Genomic DNA, 20939 nt, shown 5'->3' on the forward strand with positions numbered 1-20939 from the left:
GCAGGAAACATATTTCTGCAAGCAGTTAGCCCCAATAACTCGCATTCAAGAAGAGAGAGAGCAGAAAGGGAGCAAGCTGAAATGAATTACAGGGAAATCTGAAAACTTCACCGCTGGCCAACTGTTGGAGCACTCAGTCCAAGAAACTGCTTCTCACCCTTCACTGCAGTTTTATCCTTATGTTTTCTCTTACTCCATCACTTCACTCCTTCATGCATCCTTTTCTACAATATAAGTTCTGTTTCTAACTTGGTGTCAAGACCACTGTCTGGGGAATCAGTGTCCCTACTTTCTTGAAAAGTTGTTTATAGCATTCTAAACTCTGTCAGGGAGATTTATGCAGTTTGATTAATTTGCAAATCGTTTAAAATCACCACAGAACTGGGGCATGATTAGGAACATTTTGCTAACCCCTCAGAAAAGGGATTTTCAAAGGCATGTATTCCATTAATAGATTGCCATAATGTGATGCCACTTGGAATAAATGACTGCAATTAGAAAAAAACCATGATATGTCTGAGACTGAGGTAGGCAATGCTATGTCCTGAGATTCAATCCCACTGGCTGCATTTTGTAAACAATTTCACAGGCTGCTCTGCATCCTTTAACCCCTCTGCTGCCAGGACTTCTCCCTCCCCTGGTGCCAGGCCTTTTTTTGACTATTTGGGGCAGTTTGCGCTTAGGCCCCCATAACTTTTTGTCCACATAAGCTACCCACGCCAAATTTGTGTCCTTTTTCTCCAACATCCCAGGGATTCTAGAGGTATCCAGAGTTTGTGGGTTCCCCTGAAGGATACCAAAAAACTATCCAAAATACAGCGACATTTTTTTTTTTTCAAACAAATGGGAAAAATGGCTGAAGAAGAAGGCTTGTGGTTTTTTTGTCCTGAAAAAGTCATCAACAAAGAATTTGTGGTGCTAAAATCACCATCTTCCCAGATTTCAGGAACAGGCAGACTTGAATCAGAAAAAAACATTTTTCAACACACTTTTGGCATTTTACTGGGACATGCCTCATATTTACTATTTTTTGTGCTTTCAGCTCCTTCCAGTTAGTGACAGAAATGGGTGTGAAACCAATGCTGGATCCCAGAAAGCTAAACATTTCTGATAAGTATACACAATTCTGAATTCAGAAAGGGGTAATTTGTGTAGGTCCTACAAGGGTGTCCTACAGACAATTACAGCTGAAATAGCAAAATATTGAAATTGAGGTGAAAAAAACAGCCATTTTTCTCCACGTTTTACTCTGTAACTTTTTCTGTGAGACCAGATTTTTGAAAGCAATACACCATTACGTCTTCTAGACTCTTCTGGTTGCGGGATATATAGGGCTTGTAGGTTCATCTAGAACCCAAGGTACCCAAAGCCAATAAATGATGCACCTTACAAAGGGTTTTCATTGTACACCGGGTATACAGCAATTCATTTGCTGAAATATAAAGAGTGAAAAATAGGTATCAAGAATACCTTTGTATTTCCAAAATGAGCACAAGATAAGGTGGTGAGAAGCAGTGGTTATTTGCACATCTCTGAATTCCGGGGTGCCCATACTAGCATGTGAATTACAGGGCATTTCTCAAATAGACATCTTTTTTACACACTGTCTTACATTTGGAAGGAAAAAATGTAGAGAAATGTAGAGAAAGACAAGGGTCTTTCTATTCTGTGTTCTCCCAAGTCTCCCGATAAAAATAGTACGTCACTTGCGTGGGTAGGCCTAATGGTCGCGACAGGAAATGCAACATGGACACATCACATTTTTACATTGAAATTTGAAGTGTTTTTTGCAAAGTCCCTAGCTGTAGATTTTGGCCTCTAGCTCAGCCGGCACCTAGGGAAACCTACCAAACCTGTGCATTTATGAAAACTAGACACCTAGGAGAATCGTAGGGGAATCCAAGATGGGGTGACTTGTGGGGCCCTCACCAAGCTCTGTTACCCAGAATCCTTTGCAAACCTCAAAATTTGGACAACAAAACACATTTTCCTCAGAACTTCTTATTATGTCCTGGAATTTGGCAGGGATTGGGAAAAAGCTGGGATACCCGGAGTGGGCTAGCTTTATTAATAACCAAGACATATGCTTATTCCATGAAACTTGGGTGAAGAGCCAATTATTTTTAGATGGGTTTATGATATACTTCTCTGCGGCCCAACCTCCTGTTGGGGGTTACGGCAGACCTAAAGGGGGTCTTATGATTTTGCTGAACAAGAATTTAAAATGTGATCATTCAGTATTATGTATTAATTCACATGATTTATTGGGTGTCCAACTTGTATTTCAATCTGATTTCAAAATGATCTTAATCAATGTGTATGCTAGGTCTATTTCCTGAGACGCAAACACTTGCCCAGTTAGCTGAGTATATGGAGTCCCTGCACCTATCTACTAAATTGGTGGTTGCCGGGGACATGAATTGCACTTTTGAACCAAATTTCCATAATAACACCTTGATGACTAAAGAGGATGAATTTTGGGGTATTCCTCAATTGGAAGAAAACACTCTATGCATAGGTTCCAGTGCTGCCTCTCAGTTGACTTTGCTTTGCCTCAGATTTGGCCTAAGAGCAGGCAATGGTCATACTAGATCTGATCCAAATTTTGCCCCCACCTCTAAGTGAGGGCTTTCGTCCAGTGTCATTGACTAGTTTCTGTGGACATTAGGCTCTGGTCTATCCTTATAGATATGAAGGTAGAACCACGCTATGACAGCAACCATAATCCTCTTCTCCTTACCTTAACCAGTCACATGTTTAGGAGAGTTCAGAATATCGGGATTTCCGATGTCCCGGGTACCCTTTTGAATTTTAGACAAACTCGTGTTAGCTGGCCTAAAGTAATGGAAAATCCATACTTGGTTAAGCAAATGTACTTATCTTTCTAAAAAAAAATTCCGGTTTTGAGGAGTATGAGGCCAGTGATATCCCAATTGTGAGTATCCATGCTAAAATGGTAAGGATTCTTCAGGGCATCTTCTATATGGAAACTACAACTAGGCACTTGTACCCCTCTGATAATATTAAAGCGAGGGAATGGTTCAATAGGGATTGTTCTGATGCGAAGAAAAATCTAAAATCAGCCATTAAGACTCACTCTCAGGTGGTGATTAGAATTGCTAGATGTAGGTATAATAAATCTCTGGAACTGGCAAAAAAAGATTGGGAACATACCATTTGGCAGAGAATGCTGGATGCAATTAAACATCAAGATAATGGGATCTTTTGGAAACTTGTGGCCAAAAGATACGGAGGGGGCAGTGATACTATCTGTATGCACATCCAAAACGAAAGAGAAATGGACCATTTTTCTGAGCTTTATGCTCTAACCGTCCTACAGGATTGTACTGCCCTGTCTCAGGAGGGATTGTGCCATGGGACTGATGATTGGAAAACATCCACTGATGGTTCTGCAGAGATTATTGTCTTTTCAATGGCGGAAACCATAGCTGCCATTAATTCCATAAATCAGCTAAGGCACCTGGTCCCGATAAGATTCCAGGGGACCTGTTTAAATCTGAACCTGTTATTTTGTCATGGTACATTAATACATTTTCAAATGCTATAGCAGCAGGAGGCCCCATTCCCGAAACTTGGCATGGGGCAGAAATAATTCCCATATATAAAAAGGGCGATGTGGGTTCACCAGTAAATTATAGACCAATTAGTCTAATTGATAATCTCCAAAACATTTTTGCAAAACAAGTCCTGGATAGGCTCCTGGAATGGGTCCAAGTTAACCAGGTACTATCCCCGCTTTAGGCAGGGTTCTGACCAAAAAGTAGTACGATGGATCAGGTTTTCAGGCTCACCCTTTTCTTTTGGAAGTATGTCATCCTAGCAAAACAAAATGTGGATCTAAGATCTGCCTTCAACTTGGTCCCTAGAGGGAAGCTGAGGGAAGTTTTACATAAAATTGGTGCTCCAGAGAATATAGTACATATAATACAACAGATGCATGAGAACACTTATGCTCAGGTGAGATGGGGCAGCCAGGGAGAGCTCACGGACCGTATTGATATCCGGTGGAGGGTGCGACAGGGATGCGTCCTCGCTCCCACTCTTTTTGCGCTATTTATTAATGAAGTGGTGCAAGCTGTGTCCGCCTGCCAAAATGATGCCCCTTCTCCGAGTGGACAAAAAAATCCCATTCTATTATTTGCTGATGATTCTCTCCTGATTTCCAAAACCCCTATGGGTCTCCAGGTCTTGGTGGACAGGTTTGGTGCCTTATGTGCGGACCACGGATTGGAGCTTAATGCTAGTAAAACTAAATTAATCATTTTAAGCAAGGGTTCTGTCAGGAGATGTACTATTACACTAAATGGGGCTTCCCTAAGTAAGGTATGCTCAATAGACTACCTGGGAGTAAGAATCACAAATAACCTGCAGTGGGTGGCCCAGGTTGACAAGAGAATTGCACTTCTCCAGCACAGATCGGGTGCCATTCTGCGTTTTTATCATTCCACCTATGTGAAAGCCGTTTCTGTGGCTATTAAATCTTTTTTAGCAAAGGCCCAGGGTGCGCATCCTATGGTGCTGAGATCTGGGGATCCTCTAATGTCAGTAAATTATTTGTGGGCGAAAATAATTTTGTAAGATCTCTTCTTGCATGCCCTCGTAGTACACTACTGATTCCAGTTTTTTTGGACCTTGGGTTTCCCCGCATCTCTGATGTGATAGTCTTAAGACCCCTACTTTTTTGGGTGCACATTTGGACTATCCCTGAGCTAGCTGTTTATAAGGAATCTATGCAAGACATTTTAGGCAGACAGAATGTACTTTCTATCCCTTGGTTTAAGCATGTTTCGAAGTGGCTCTATACTTTGGGCCTTGGGGACTTCTGGAAGCATCTCCATAGTTTAGGGAGGGTTCAGAAGCAACACCTGAAAACAGTTTACTGGTCCTATGTTAGGAATAATTACCTGTTATGTACGTCCCATTGTCGATTGACAACTCAATTTCTCGACTTTAAATTGTACCCACAGTTCATATCCTACTTGGACTTAACACCTGACCTATAATGCAAAAGCCTGTATGCTCGTTTTAGATATGGATGTTTACTGCTAAAGTATCTTAATGGTACCTGGCAACTCCCATTCCGAATTGACCAATGCCCCAGTTGCAATTGTGCTTCTGAAACCATAGTACATTTTATATTTAACTGTCCTGCCTATGGGCTTGCACGGCAGAAGTAGATTTGCCCAGTTCGTAGGAATCTGGGCTTGAGACATTGTAAAATTACACTTAGGATGTTGATGAGAAATAGTTCTCCTTTTTTAATTTGTGCGGTCAGCAAGTTGCTTCATACCCGTTTTTTAAAATAAGTTATTATCTCTTAATGATTGCTATCTTAAAGTTTTTATTCATTTATTTACTATGTACCTAAGTATTTGATTGTTGTGATTTTTTTTTTATGCTTTGATGGTTAAATGTGACCAAATAAAGCTTGTGTTGATGATGAACACGTTTTCCTCATATTTTGGTGACAGAAAGTTAAGGAAGTTAAGAAAGTTAAGGAATCTGAGAGGAGCCACAAATTTCCTTTCACCCAGCGTTCCCCCAAGTCTCCCGATAAAAATTGTACCTCACTTGTGTGGGTAGGCCTAGCGCCCGCAACAAGAAATGCCCCAAAACACAACGTGATGACATTTTCCCAAAGAAAACAGAGCTGTTTTTTGGAAAGTGCCTAGCTGTGGATTTTGGCCTATAGCTCAGCAGGCATGTAAGGAAACCTACCAAACCTGTGCATTTCTGAAAACTAGACATTTAGGGAAATCCAAGATGGAGTGACTTGTGGGGCTCTCGCCAGGTTCTGTTACCCAGAATAGTTTGCAAACCTCAACAATTTGGCCTGAAATAACACATTTTCCACACATTTCTGTGTGGGTCACCAAACTGGGAAAAATGTCCTACCACCCAACGTTCCCCTCAGTCTCCCGGTAAAAATGATACCTCACTTGTGTAGGTGGGCCAAGTGCCTGTGACAGGGAAGAGCCAAAAACATGTCGAAATTGAGGGGTAACCAAATCGGATCCAAAAGGGCAGTTTGAAGAAATGGCCTAAATAAAATTTGCCCCCCAGGGGAGCAACCCTTGCCTAAGGGGTCGCTCCCCAAACATAAAAAAATAAAGTAAACATATATATCCCTGGTGTCTAGGGGTTTCTGCCCCCACTAGGGGCAGATCAGCCTAATTATAATAGGCCTTCCACAGGGGGGCAAAATATTTTCTGCCCCCCTGGGGAATGGCCCTTTCCCACTATTAGCTTGGTAGTTGGGTTTGGGTCCCCTCAGTCGGGACTGCCATGTCTGATGTCTGTGTCAGATTTTCTAATTACACCAAGAATAAAATGTAAAACAGTGACCTTTGATGTAAAACAGGAGGGAGACAGTCAGAGATAGACATTTGCTGGCTAAATTACAAAATGTGAAACTAGATAATACTGAACCAAAACTAGCCTACCAATTTGTGTAATGTGTGTGATCCTCAGCAAAACATTTTATTTCACAGAACCTCCTTGTTCATTATCATCAAATATGAAAGCATTTTTAAATAATTGCATTCAGTATTTGCGCTGTACAAGCACATAACTTTTTGATTTAAAAGATCTTGATGCATCTATAATACGCCTCTAGGCCATATTTAGGTTTAAATGAATACTGGATTGTGTCTTAGTTCACTAATGGCAATTTCATTGGGCGGGAAGCCATTAATGCCTCTAAATTCATGTTTAAAAACTATAAATTTTAATAAATGTCAGTCTGTGCAGTGATATAATGTGATGTACTAATCTGAAATGCTTCCACATGTATTATTTTTTAAGAGACTTTATCATATGTTTACCTTATGTTTGTTGCACAATAGACATCCCAAACACTTTCATGGTTTGGCTGTGCTTGGAAGTTTAGAGCCATGCAAGACTCAGCTTGTCCTATTCAGTTGCAGAAGCACCAAGACTGAATGACACAGGGATGCTCATTAGTAGTAGCTCAACAGTATGAGCCTAGAGACTAAAGTCTTGATACAGCCACATTTATACTTCATCTTTCCATTCACTGAGGTGGGCAGAAATTAATGTTTGTGATTCCTTTGACAACAAAAAACGGACCAGTGTGGAGAGGACAATGGTGAGAGTTAGAGAGAAACAGTCTTCATTGAGCAAGCAGTATTTGAGTCAATGAAGAATGGAGGGGAGGGCTCACCTCTGTCACAGTAATGTTAAAAAGCATATAACTGTGAAGAGCTAGGTAAATTCAATATTTACATTCATATTGTCTAAAACAGATGATAAATGGTAATATAGAGTGCACGCTTGTTTGCTAGAAATGTAAAGCAATTAGGGCCACATGTACGAAGCATTTTGCACGTTGCAAACGGCGAATCGGGCCATTTGCGAGTGCAAAATGCAATTTGGGATGTACAGACCCATTTTTGTGATTCGGTAAACTATTTACCAAATTGCAAAAAGGGTTTGTGAGTCGCAATTAGGAAGGGGTGTTCCCTTCCTAATTGCGAGTCACAGTCCCATGTATGATTGTTTTGTGATCGCGAATGCGGTCACAAAACAATTGCAGTTCGCACCAGTTTTAAACTGGTGCTAACCCAGTCGCAAATGGGAAGGGGTCCCCAGGGACTCCTTCCCCTTTGAGAATGGCAAAGTAAAACAATTTAAATTCTTTTGTTTTTGAAATGCATCTCGTTTTCCTTTAAGTAAAACAGGCTGCATTAAAAAAAAAAAAAGCTGCTTTATTTAAAAGCAGTCACAGACATGGTGGTCTGCTGTCTCCAGCAGGTCACAATCCCTGTGAGGACGGCCATTCCCAATGGGGTCGCAAATTGCGACCTACCACATGAATATTCATGAGGTAGGTCATTTGTAACCCCCTTGCGAATCGCAAACAGTGTCATTGACACTGTTGAAAATAAGGTTTTGCGACTTGCAAACTGCGACTCACTTTGACTCGCTATTTGCGAGTCGCAAAATCTATATTTCGTACATGTGGCCCTTAGTTCTTTACCCTTCTGATGATGCTGAGTATGGATTTTTTGACCAACAACATCAGCTATCGCTAGGTGTCCAGAAGCCAGCAGCCAGAGGGATAGGGCAAAAGTAGGATTTTAAAATGTCCTTAAAATCTAAAAATACATTTCTTGCCAGAGGAAAAAAAGAAAGAAAGAATTTCATTTGTCATTTCCTAAATGGAAGTATTCTTTCACCTCATCTGTTTATTACAATGTTTCTGCTGCATAATTACAACTGTATTTAACACACGTCAATCCACCTTTGTTTTTTTTTTATACAGCCTAAGACTCCTCGTCATTTTCTAAAACTCAAGAAAGAGTCTTTCATGACATGACATTGTGAGCTCCTAACCCTGCAAATCAGCTACCGTTGTTGGGTCCATATGTACGCATGCATGTTGTCTTACATAGCACCTATTGTCTTACATAGCACCTGCACACCACCATTTACTGCTGCCACACCTTCCATTCTAAGAAGTCAAGGAATTGGGTTCTTGTACACATCTATGTCTAAAATACAAGTGTAAATGTGTTTTTGTTTTATCAGATAATGATCTGGGAGGATATTCTTAAGACCATCTCACCTACATTTAAAGTGAATTATCCTTTGTGAGGCCAAAAGCTAATCTAGTGTACTGTCATATATGTTGCCTCCTTCGATCAGGAATGTGAGCACCAACCTTCCCTCAGACAATTTCCCTTCAGTAACAACATGGTACCTAGACCACCATTTTAATCAACCTTTTGTAGATCATGGGTGCTCAACATCTTACACACACACACAGACACACACGCACGCATGTGCCCACACACACACAAATTCTGGTGTGATCCAGCCATTTTGAAAGAATGTTAAATACAGATTTTCAATTCTTTCTGTGTTTTTCAAGTGATGTGACTTGAAATATTTGGCTAAATACCACAAGTTGGTAACGTAACCCTAGTAAAGAGTTTTCTACACATTTTCATGTAAAGGAGGGTATTTAATTACCTGATAACATAATTAGCTAATGCCGATGTCACCCGAAATTGTGGTTATGTTGAGTTTAAAATGCCAGCTTTCACGTGTTGCTGGATCTTCTGTCCATTTTACCTATTTTAGGGTTAGCAATTCAAACCCACTACTTTATTTCTTTCCTAGCAGAGGCTGCACTTGTTACTTTTTGGGTCGAGCATAGCAGTGCGCAAGTGCTGCCTTTCTGACGTATTGGTATGTATCTGGGCTTTCAACCAGGCTCACCACGTGCCCATCACTATCACTCGTTCATGAGCTTGCCTTTCAAAAATCCCTTCTGTTCATTGGTAAATGCATTATGTTTGTCCCTCCTAAGGGCGGTTTTGTTACCTCCTTGTGGACCAATCCCGTTACATGGATAGTTGCACTTTTGAAGATAACTTTGACTGCAAGCAAACTTCTTCTTTGTTTTTTGTGTCTCCTTCACGTTCACATGGTGCTTTGAATTGCCTCGCTAATGTCAACTGTTTTATTTTCAGTTTGTGTGGCAATAAAAGTCCAGTTAGTAATTTACAACGCTAATGACTCTACCTTGAGCAAACGCGAGACCCACTGCATTGCAAATGCTTGTTAGGAGAAGAAAACAATATAGAATTGCAGTCACTCTTTGCCTTTGTTCAATGATTTATTTATTTTCTCTGCTCTGCTGTACGGCAGCCTGGAACTTGCCCAGACTTGTTCTGCTGCTTTCCTACTAATTGCAAATCCATGTTCGGAAGGCAAGAGAAAAATCTCTCTTTAACCCTGGAGGACTTCACACCACATGTTTTCAAATATTAAAGTTTGTCTCGGGTGATAAAAGCCACTTTGAAGAATATGACCTTCGGGCTGCCAGTGTTAGGCTTTCTGACTTTCAATTCACATCTACTCACTGCCCTGGATAAAGGCCTATACATTTGTCTGCTCATTCATTGCGCAAAGTAGGTGGGCGGATATGGCCATTTGTGGTGATGTCAAAATTTAAAGAGTGTTTAAATAATTTGATTGATATCAATTAGCTGGTTGCCTCAATCACAAAGGGTGACTAAGACATCGTGAAACAGTATACATTTTATAGGACATTGGTGACATCATGTGACCATTTTTATCGTACAGGATGTGAATTACATCATCAGGTCAAAATTAGTATGAAACCTGACCTTTTCTATTAGAGAGAAATTTCATCTGATTGTAATTATTACTAGTGCAGGTGTTTTTAATAAAGTTTATTAATGAGTGTTTATGTATTTTTAAGAATGAGTTTATGTAGAAAATTAATAACGTAAAAACATAATGTACGCATTTGAAAATGTGACCGTGAACAATGGCAACCAGTATTCAGAAAATGTACTAATTAATGATTAATATTTATGAAATATTGAATATGTACTAGATGAATGCAGTAATATGTCATATTAAGGGTTATGAAGTATGTTCTAGCTTAATTAATTGTAGGCCTTAACTTAGCGAGTATCTTGGCCTCATGCAGAAGCTGTATTTCTTAGCGGTTAATAAAAATGCTGACCGAGTGAATTAAACTGTGAAATGCCCATTGTCTTGTTAAATGTGCTTAAAAAAAGCTTTTCCTCACAACCGATTGCTAGGAGATGATGTTCCTGCTAATGTAACATTTTATGTGTAATATGTGTGAGACTGACTTTCCTAGGACGAGAACAATGAAGCTACTGACTGGAGCTGAAGGTGCAACAATATTGTTACCTGACGAGCAGATGATGAAAACATCGTAAAGTGAATCAATCAACTCCATGTGAATAGCAAAATATTAGAATTCATATATTTGGTATAGAAATATTATTGGGTAAAGTATGAACGTACGAGTAACTGACCAATAGGGGATTAGGGAATAGTTTAGGTGACTTTGATATAACAATGTGACAGAGGAAAATTATTCAGATTTGAGATTTGAGACTTGAGATGCAGATTTTGACAGACTTATTCAGATCTAGAGAGACTTGAGATTAGAGAAGAGATTCATATTCATATCATCAGTGGGCTTATACTTTCTGACTGAGAGCTTCTTTCTGATGCTTTGCTGATCAATTGATGACCTGAGGACGAAGACTGATTCTGCTTTGCTGACCCATACCGAGGATAGGTAGATATAATGAAACATGACTGTTATAGATTATATGCTTTTTCTTTCTAGGTACCAACTGCGCTGTTTTGACAGATCCATGCTTAGATGTTTTTCTAAATTTGTGTTTCTAAAATTGTTTTGCATGAAGCCCAACATGCTGATGCTAATCTGACGTAAATTAAGGGTCCTCACAATTGACTGACTATTATAGGGACTAATAATTGATTAATTACCTTGCTGAATTCCATGTATGCTATATCTTTGTCGCAGCTGACTTTGGAATGTGTGGTGGTTCAAACTTTGATTAGATTGCGTTTCTTCCGCCGCTTTGGACAACAGGTATTGTTTTTATATGTGTTCCATCTGATTTTGAGATCAATCTTCATTACCTTAGCTTTGTTAACATAGGGAAATAAACTTACTAAACTTTTACTAAAGGTGTGGTTATTCATGGGTGAAAGGTCATGGTGTGTGACAATTACTGACTCCATTGATTATTGATTTTATTTTATTACTAATGATTATTGATTATTGTGTATTGATTGTTGATTATGTACTGGAGCAATGGTAAGAACTTCTTAATTGCGAGTCAAAAGGTTCATTGACCTATTTGCGTCTCCTTGTTAGTATACTTATTAAGGTCTGATGCGCTAACAGTTATGGTCGCAGACTGATTTTTAGTTTCCTTAAGAGTCAGCCATAGGTGTCTGGTACAGAGTGATAACAGAGACGGTATGAGACCAATGGTTTGTCTCTTTAAGAGCTTGCCATAGACGTTTGGCACAGAGTGACAGGTGTTAACAGTATTGGTAAGAGACTGATGGACAGGTGCCCCCAGTAAAGGTAGCAGTTTGAAGTTGGTCCTTTCGAAAAATTTGTTATTATTGAGATTTGGATTTTATTTTTTCAATGATGATAATTGGGAAGACAATGATGTTCCATTAAGCCCAGAAATGACTTTCCCAGATCCTGGATCCTGCTGATGGTTGTTGGGGATGTTCCCGGCGTGCTAGTGATAGAGTGAATGAAATAGGTCATGCTTCCACACCTTATGCAAATCGCAGGTGAATTGTGAGGTTTGCGAGGGTTTTAGGGAGTTTGCGTACTCAAAAATGAAGTTGTAGTAGGAGTGTGCGTACTCCGCAGTGTGAAAGTAGGGAAATCGTTGAACTTCATATGTGTGTGGCGCTTTGTGTTCAAAAATTGTCCACGTGGTTGTTGATGGACGGACCCTGCATGGTCCAAGACTCTGGAGTATATTGAAAAGTGTTTGAGACACTTGGTTATACGTTATTGGAGCCGCGCAGAGATAGGTTGGTTAGTGAGAGGGTTCGTGCACAGATTGGCAGCTGTCCATGAGAGGCAATTGGTTGAGAACGTGGGTGACAGGAATCTTGGGATTAAAAGTCATTTCCTGATTTGATTTTGAATAAAAAAAAGTAGAAAAGATGACGTTTTTCAAAGTGTTTACAATTGCCCTAAGGGGAGATCCTTATATTACAGCGAGTGTAGGGGAGCGTACACCGCCAGAGAATACACCGGCTTATATTGCAATGGAAGGGAGCGGTGTCACGCCATGTCTTTGGCTAAACCAATGGTGCAAGTTGACAGAGAAAAATGGGAACTTAGTGTTTCCTATAAATAGGATGTTCAATTTGAGGATTCTGGAGCAATTACGGATGGCGCTATATGAATCGAAGCCCCTTCTGAGACCAGCACAGTCTGAGGCATTAGCAGTTTGGGAGCTGGTAGCTAGACAGCAACAGCAATTGAAATTTGAGAGAAGATTAGAAAGGCAGTAAAGACTTTAGGGGAGGCTAAATGGGATTGGGAGCAGAACAGATGAAGATCAGAGACTTTGCTGGGAGTTAAGTTGTTTCTGGCGATTACGCAGGAGGATGGGAAAGAAGGAATGAAAGCAATTAGGAAGACTAATAGAGGTCCGTACAAAAGTAAGGGCACTTTAAAGTCTTCAACAGTAGAGGAGGAATCAGATAATGAAGAGTTCCTTACACAGTTATTGAGAGACCGACTACCACTATATACAGCACACAAGAGTGGTCCGAGTAGTACTGCTGATCTGACAGCCCCGACACAGGTGACTGGAATAGCGAGTCCGGTGCAGGTTAATGCTAACCTGACACCGAATGCAGTGCAAAGTGGTCCTAATGTGCCAACTACTCGTGTAGTGCAGACTCAGATGCAGCCGCCACAGGTACAGAGAATTTATCCTGATGTGCCCATTTTAGAAACAACTTCGAACTTAGTGGTGCCCACAGAGCAGGTGGTTCCAAGACCAAAAGTGGTCCACACTGAGCAGACTCCGATTTTGTTGCCCCAAGTGCAACCGCAGGTAATGCAGAGATTTACACCAATGACAGGGACACAGTCAAACTTGATTCCGATGATGAATCAAGGTATGTGAGTTACTCTCCCACAGAGTATAGATGCCAGAGCAGCCTGGCTATATTGTATATTTATGCTATATTGCTGCCATTTACTGTTGGTCCAGCGGTATGATTATTTGCACAAAAGAAACCAACTGCGAGTGAAGAAGGAGCAATGGCCCAGAGTCTAATGAGTGGAGGATATAATGAACAAGTTCAGGAAGTCTCTCCTGTGGGTCAGACATTTGACGGGTCGAGATCATTGTTAGATTTAAGTCCACTTGTTGCACTTCCAGAAGCAGTGACGGGACCAAATGTAAGCCAGAGCCTGAAATTATTGACACCGCAGAATCCGAATGCAGTGGCACAGCAGATGATGATTCAAACAAGTAACATTTTGTTACAGGGACTGACAGCACAGCAGTTGACTGAATGGTTAGACAACCTGAATACCCCACAGAATGCCCCAAAAGGAGAGGAGTATTTGAATTGTGTCAGACTAGGCGTGGAAGTGGGGGAACTCATTGAGGGAACAATGGGGGTGAATAGGTAAGAATCCTACACAGAGGCAGAGAGAAAATGAAGCATTTGAAGAAGAGTTACAGACTAGATTTTGAGGCAACAGATTTTAAACACATGAGGTCGGCCGGAATGAAGGCACACCTTAAAGAATTACTGCAGAGTGCTCAGATATGGGGAGCATTAGACAAATGGGAAGGCAGATGGGTAAAGAAAAGAGATAAGAAAAAAAGAAATTCTTTGGAGCTGACTGAGAATGAGCAGCCCAATAAAGATCCAGTAAAGATTTTACCAATGAGGGAGATTCCAAGTGGAAATTTTGTTCATGTCCTTTGGAGCAGAGGTGACATTCTATCATTTACAAATGATTATCCAAAATTGAGGGAGAAGCCAGTAGAGTGGTATCAGCAGACAGACAGGCTCGTAAAACTTGCAAAGTGTTTGTGGGAGGACTTGAACACGTTACTGGAGATAGTGATTCCAGACAGCAAATGCAAATACCTCAAGCACCGATGGAGCAGCAACAGATGATGCTTTCTCAACAGGTCACAGGTCAGAGACAAGACAGAAGTAGTAACAAAGTGCACCAATTCCCATTACACAGTGAGGATGGAATAAACGGTTAATGGACGAGTGAAAGTTCAGATGAGGGGCCATGTGTGCTTGCCTTAGAGGTAGATAAGAGGGGACCCTATGTGAGTGGAAAGGTTTTGGGTCACAGAGTTAAATTCTTGGTGGACACAGGAGCTACACGCTCTACAGTGAGAAGTGCAGAGATTCCGAATTTGTCCCTTCAGGAAGAACAGTTCAGGTCGTGGGAGTAGCAAACCAATATTTGACAAACCCAATTACCGACCCAGTTCAAGTCGAGATTGGCAATTTTCAGGGACTGCACAAGTTTGTAGTCTGCGATTCAAGACCGGCATCCCTACTGGGAAGAGACTTGCTGTGTAAGACAAAATGTTTGATTACTTGCTCAAATGATGGAATTGAGATACAGACAAATAGTGATGATGATGAAGCCCAAGCCCTAGAAACAGAGGGGGTCATTCTGACCCTGGCGGCCGGTGACCGCCAGGGTCACCGACCACGGGAGCACCGCCAACAGGCTGGCGGTGCTCCCGAGGGCATTCTGACCGCGGCGGTTCAGCCGCGGTCAGAAAGGGTAAACCGGCGGTCTCCCGCCGGTTTACCGCTGCCCCATTGAATCCTCCATGGCGGCGGAGCGCGCTCCGCCGCCATGGGGATTCAGACACCCCCTACCGCCATCCTGTTCATGGCGGGAAACCCGCCATGAACAGGTTGGCGGTAGGGGGTGCCGCGGGGCCCCCGTAAGAGGGCCCCGCAAAGTATTTCAGTGTCTGCTTTGCAGACACTGAAATACGCGACGGGTGCAACTGCACCCGTCGCACCCCTGCAACTACGCCGGCTCAATTCTGAGCCGGCGTCCTCGTTGCAGGGGCATTTCTGCTGGGCCGGCGGGCGCTCTTTCGGAGAGCGCCCGCCGGCCCAGCGGAAATGTTTAAATGGCCACCGCGGTCTTTTGACCGCGTGCGGTCATTTCACGGCGGTACCTTGGTGGACGGCCTCCGCCGTCCGCCATGGTTAAAATCACCCCCAGAGTGTTAAAATACAAGTGAGGAGTACCCTTTGATTGAGTTTTTCCCAGTGTTCACAGTGAGAGAGCTCTATCCTGATTTACAGGGAAAAGCGCAAGAGAATGTGTGGGATTTGACAGGAAAAGAAGTAGGTCTGATCAAAGAGTGGAACCAGTCAAAATAACCATAAAACCGGACGCAGTTTTTCCTCAACTTCCACAGTACAACATGACACAAGATGTCCTGATGAAAGTGGCTCAGATAATTGCAGATTTTGTAAAGAAGGTAGTTCTGAAAGAAGTGTTGAGCAGTCCATGTAACTCACCAATAATGGGTTGAAAAAGCCCGGTGGGAAGGTTTGGATTGTTCAGGATTTGAGAAACATTTAGGAGATAGTGGTCAAGCATTGTTCCGTAGTGCCCAATTCAGGTGTGATACTATGCAAGATTCCATGTGATACAGAGTGGTTTACAGTCATTGATTTGTCACAAGCATTCTTTTCTGTGCCGCTTTGGACAACAGGTATTGTTTTTATATGTGTTCCATCTGATTTTGAGATCAATCTTCATTACCTTAGCTTTGTTAACATAGGGAAATAAACTTACTAAACTTTTATTAAAGGTGTGGTTGTTCATGGCTGAAAGGTTATGGTGTGTGACAATTACTGACTCCATTGATTATTGATTTTATTTGATTACTAATGATTGTTGATTATTGTGTATTGATTATTTATTTTGTGCTGGAGCTCTGGTAAGAACTTCTTAATTGCAAGTCAAAAGGTTCATTAACCTATTCGTGTCTCTTTGTAAGAATACTTATTAAGGTCTGAGGTGCTAAAATTGTCATTCCCTTGATACCTCTTACAGGGGGAACGCCGTTGTTATTAGCTCGTGTAAAAGCTTGTGTCACTCTGTGTTGTTATGCCTTGTAAGTGTGCTCTGGTTCTAATGCTGTGGGGGGATTCTGAGGGGACTGTTAAAAGAGAATGGGAGTACTGTATGGGCGGATATTGCTGTGATCTGTGCCTTGGCAATAAAGTTGTTACACAGCAATCTGTGTGGAGTACTTACTACAAATTGGTGACGATCGTCCAGTTTTCATGTCTGAACGCATTGGCTTGTAAAATAAATCTTGCAGTTCGGAGGCTCAGCAAGTTCGACTATTTTTACTGGAGAGGAGTCAGATGAGTAATCGCTATCCTGGAGCCTGGGAACATCGCAACTTGAGGAGTGCTGTCAGCCTTCACATGAGGGAATTTGGAGCACAGGTGGGAAATTTTTGTTTTGGTTACGGTTGCCTCTTCAGGTGGTGGCTCGCTTGCACTGACTTTTGGTTTGAAAGCTGCATGCAAGGCAGTCTGGAGTGTTCCATCAGACTCCAAGTTGCTTGGCATCCAGCGCAACACAGTCACCAACATGTGCATATGCATGCTGTCTTCCTGGTAACTGGGCAACCAGTGCTACACAGTTACCTTTTTGCACATGTGCCTGTTTGCCAGCAAGAAGGACAGAGTGCGTGACACAACGTGGGTGCCATATTGTTAGACGTTTGAAGCATCAGTGCATCAGACAGGTCAGGAAATCTCCTGCAATGATGTACAGGTGATTCTTTCAACTAAAACAGACCCTTTAATCGGTGGATTCACAGGGGATCATACATCCCAAGTAAGTGCTTTCTTTGGGGGAGTTTCTAATGATGAAGATTGGATGGTGTCCTCATCACTGAACTAGTCCATTGGAAACATGAGCAAACAAAACTTTATCATCAGTTCTCCTCAGCTTTTCTGGTTATCGGGCCCTGAAACTCCTCTGAAATGGATAGAATGGAGGGAATATTTTGCAAATTACATTGAAGCTATTGATGATGCAAAGGAAATGTCAGTGGCACAAATGAAAAGAATCCTTTTGCATTCCTTGGGTCCTATGGGATTAAAAATGTATTCTTGTTTGTCTAAAATACCGATAGTGGGTGATGCAAATATTTATACTCCTGCTCTTAATAATTTCGACAAGCAGTTTGCACACAATGTATGAACTAGTATCTGTAGGTATAATTTTTTCAAAGAAAGTAAACAAAAGTGGAGACATTGGATGAATGTGCGGCAGATTCACAAACACTGGTGAGCAATTGCAAGTTTGGCACTTTGCAGGAGGATTTGATATGAGATCAAGTTGTAATGCAGGACAGAAATCCAGCCATACAAGAGATATTATGGGTAGATGGCCACAGTCCTTAGGACAATATTTTAGCAATTGTCAGGACGGCTGAAATTTAAGAGAAAACAGCTATGGCTTTGAAACAAAATAAGAAGAAAACAGTTTCAGAGAACAGGAATGTTTAAAGCTATAGTACGAAGAATAACACTTCACAGAGCAAAGAAAACCCTAAAGAGTGAGAAAAAGGCAGATGTTACAGATGTGACAAGGAACTTCTTGCTTACAGCAAAAGTTGTCCTGCTATTAATCAAAAGTGTAGTAATTGTGGAATCAAAGATCACTATGCAAAAATGTGCTGGAGGAAAAAATGTGTTAAATGTGTGTATGAAGAACAGGAGTCTGTAGGACAGAATGATTCTGAGCATGATTCGGATGGTGATGGGTTGAACATTGTGATGGATGTTAAAGAGAAGTTAATTTTGAATATACATGATGAAACATGTAAAGGAAAACCTGAGTGTTGGATGACAACTGGTGGAGTGGGATTAACCATCTTTGCTGATTCTGGTTCACCCTACACAATTTCATTGGAGAAGTCTAGAGGCAAATGTTGGTGGAAAACTGGTGAATTTCTAATTGAATCTGAAATAAACCCAGAAGAGTATGTGGAGAGAAAATTGACATCCTAGGGGTTCAGATAGCTGACATTCAAGTTCAAACATAAAGTTTTGTGTAGGAAACTCTACATAGCGAAAAAGGTCCACTAGTATTAGGTTGACGAGATCAGAAAGATTTGCATCTTGTCTTTGACCCTAATAGCAAGGAAAAGTGTGGATTTTAGACCATGGTACAGCAATGGGGAACATCTTGCTTAAAAACAATCCTGCAATTTGTAATCAGGAGCTGGGTAACCTGGTTGTGTTTGGACTTAAGATTCTATTGAAAATAGATATGTGCCCTAAGGTGCACAGGGTTACAAATGTACCAGTGGCCATAATAGAAAATGTTTCTACAGAATAGGAAAGATAGGTGTCATCTAGTGGGATAGACCCCATTGAGGCATCCAAATGGATGTATCCAATGGTGGTAGCTCTGTGCAGTTATGCAATATCAGATTATTTGTAGATCTGTGCCATTTAAACAATAATATTATTATTGTCAGGTTTCTATTACCAAACATCAACAAAATGGTTATGGTACTCAAAAGTGAGCAATGGCTTTAGACTATCAACTTATCATCTGCGTATCACCAGATTTCACTAACACCTGAGTCTCAAAAGGACGCAGCTTTTATTACTCAAGTTCGTTATTTTCAATTTTGACGCATGCTATTCAGCCTAGTGTCAGGGGCTGCTGCTTTTCAGAGATTAATGTTCAACTTATTTAGCAAAGAACAGGGCATAATATTCTTTCAGGATGACATCCTGGTGTTTGGCAAGGATAGAAGGGAGCATGATTCTAAACTGACCAAAGTGTTTTCTATCCTTTAAACAAAAGATCTGACAGTGGAGTTTTGCAAATGTAAGATAGCTGAGAGAAGTGTCACACATTTAGGTCATGTGATTGATGAATTTGGAGATAAACCTAATCCATCCTTTATACAAGCTATCAAGAATGTGCCCATGCTTAAAAGCAAGGACAAAGTATCAACATTTTTAGGTTTTGCCGAATATTGTGCTAAGTTTATGCAAAATTTACAGAGAAATGTTATCACATATGGCAATTCCTTAAATCTGGCACCAAGCATGTGTGGTTTCAACAGTGTGATGGAGATTTTTCTGTTTCAAAAGACTGTATAATAAGTGTAATCAAACTTTTGAGCTTTGACCCAAGTGCAGATTGTATCATTACAACTAATGAAAGGAACAAGAGACAGGGTGCTATGTTAACACAAGTGAATGACAAAAGGCGGTCGCCCAGGGCGCCCCCCCCCAAACCAAAGTCCTGGGGAGTCAGTCCCTACAGTTAGGAGACAGGGGTCCCCAAGAAAAGGAAAGAAGAAAAGGAAGGGTAGGCCACTCTTAAAGAGAGTTCCAGGGAGCCAAAGGCCTTCTGCCCCAGTAGGGGGGGAGCACAGGGTTGGCACTGGTGAGGCCTCCCCTGACCCCAAGGAAGTCCTGGGTAGTCAGGCAGCTGTCCAGATGCAGGGTGTTGCCCCTGCACTGACAGAAGGGAGAGTGGAAGGAGGGTGTCTGCCACAGGAGGTGGTAGCCCCCCACTCTACACAGCAAGAGGGGTGCCAGGACCCCACAATTGCCCCTAAAGCAGCTCAGCCACCTGTCAGTGGAGAGCTTAGGGTGTGGTTCTGGGTACTGACAGCTGTCAGTAGACTCTGCTGGGTGCTAGCCTTCCTGGCAGCACTGTACCTGGCCTGGGAGGCAGACCCCAGGGCCAATAGCAAAGTAGGCCCCCTGACCCTATTGGTCATGGTGGGGTTGCTCAAGTGTTGGGTGACCTCTTTGGGTAAGCTAGGTGTTGCCCTAGCAAAGTTAGGAGTAGGGGAGGTGGGCACCTCACTACCCAAGTTGGCAGAGAGAGAGGAGGAAGACCCCCCTAGAGGGAAGTTTCAGTTGGAGAGGGGTCCTTTCCCTGTTGGGATGGCTTCACTACCCAGAGGGAGTGACCATGACAGGAGGATGTAAGGCAGAGTAGGCCCTGCAAAGGGACAGCCAGTTTTCTTCACTGTCTTCCTCGCCTAACAAGCCAGGAAGACTCTCCCAGGGTTGGGCTGAGTCTCCTGGGCGTGTGGGCTGGGGGGGCTTGTGTGAGAAAACAGGGCTGATTGCAGAGGCCCCCTAACTTTTTGCCCCCATTTTCCACTTTATGCTGGTGTTTTCCTGACTCTGATGTGCCCTGGGTACTGCTAACCAGTCACAGGGCCTGTGCTCTGTGTAAAATCAATATGCAAATTAGGCTAATTATAATTGGCTAAGTTAACCTACCTATAAGTCCCTAGTATATGGTAGGGCATGTAGGTTTAGGGACCACAGCATAGGTAGTGCACCCATAGGTGCACTGCTGATGTGCCCCTGCCTTGCTGGCTGCTTTTAAATTAAAGTTATATGCAAATTCGACTTTGGAATTAAAAGTAGTTCCAAAGTCTTCAACTACCTTATTTTTACATATAAGTCACCCCTAAGGTGTGCCCTATGTGCCCCTAGGG

The 20939-nt window shown here is 41.9% G+C and overlaps 1 protein-coding gene across 1 annotated transcript in view; it reads right to left on the reverse strand.

The window, feature by feature from the left end:
* Positions 1-20939, reverse strand: part of KCTD16 (potassium channel tetramerization domain containing 16) — a 547872-nt gene that overhangs the window by 126121 nt on the left and 400812 nt on the right. The window lies entirely within an intron of this gene.

Source organism: Pleurodeles waltl, chromosome 7 (genome assembly GCF_031143425.1).
Source record: "Pleurodeles waltl isolate 20211129_DDA chromosome 7, aPleWal1.hap1.20221129, whole genome shotgun sequence".
NCBI classification, from domain to species: domain Eukaryota; kingdom Metazoa; phylum Chordata; class Amphibia; order Caudata; family Salamandridae; genus Pleurodeles; species Pleurodeles waltl.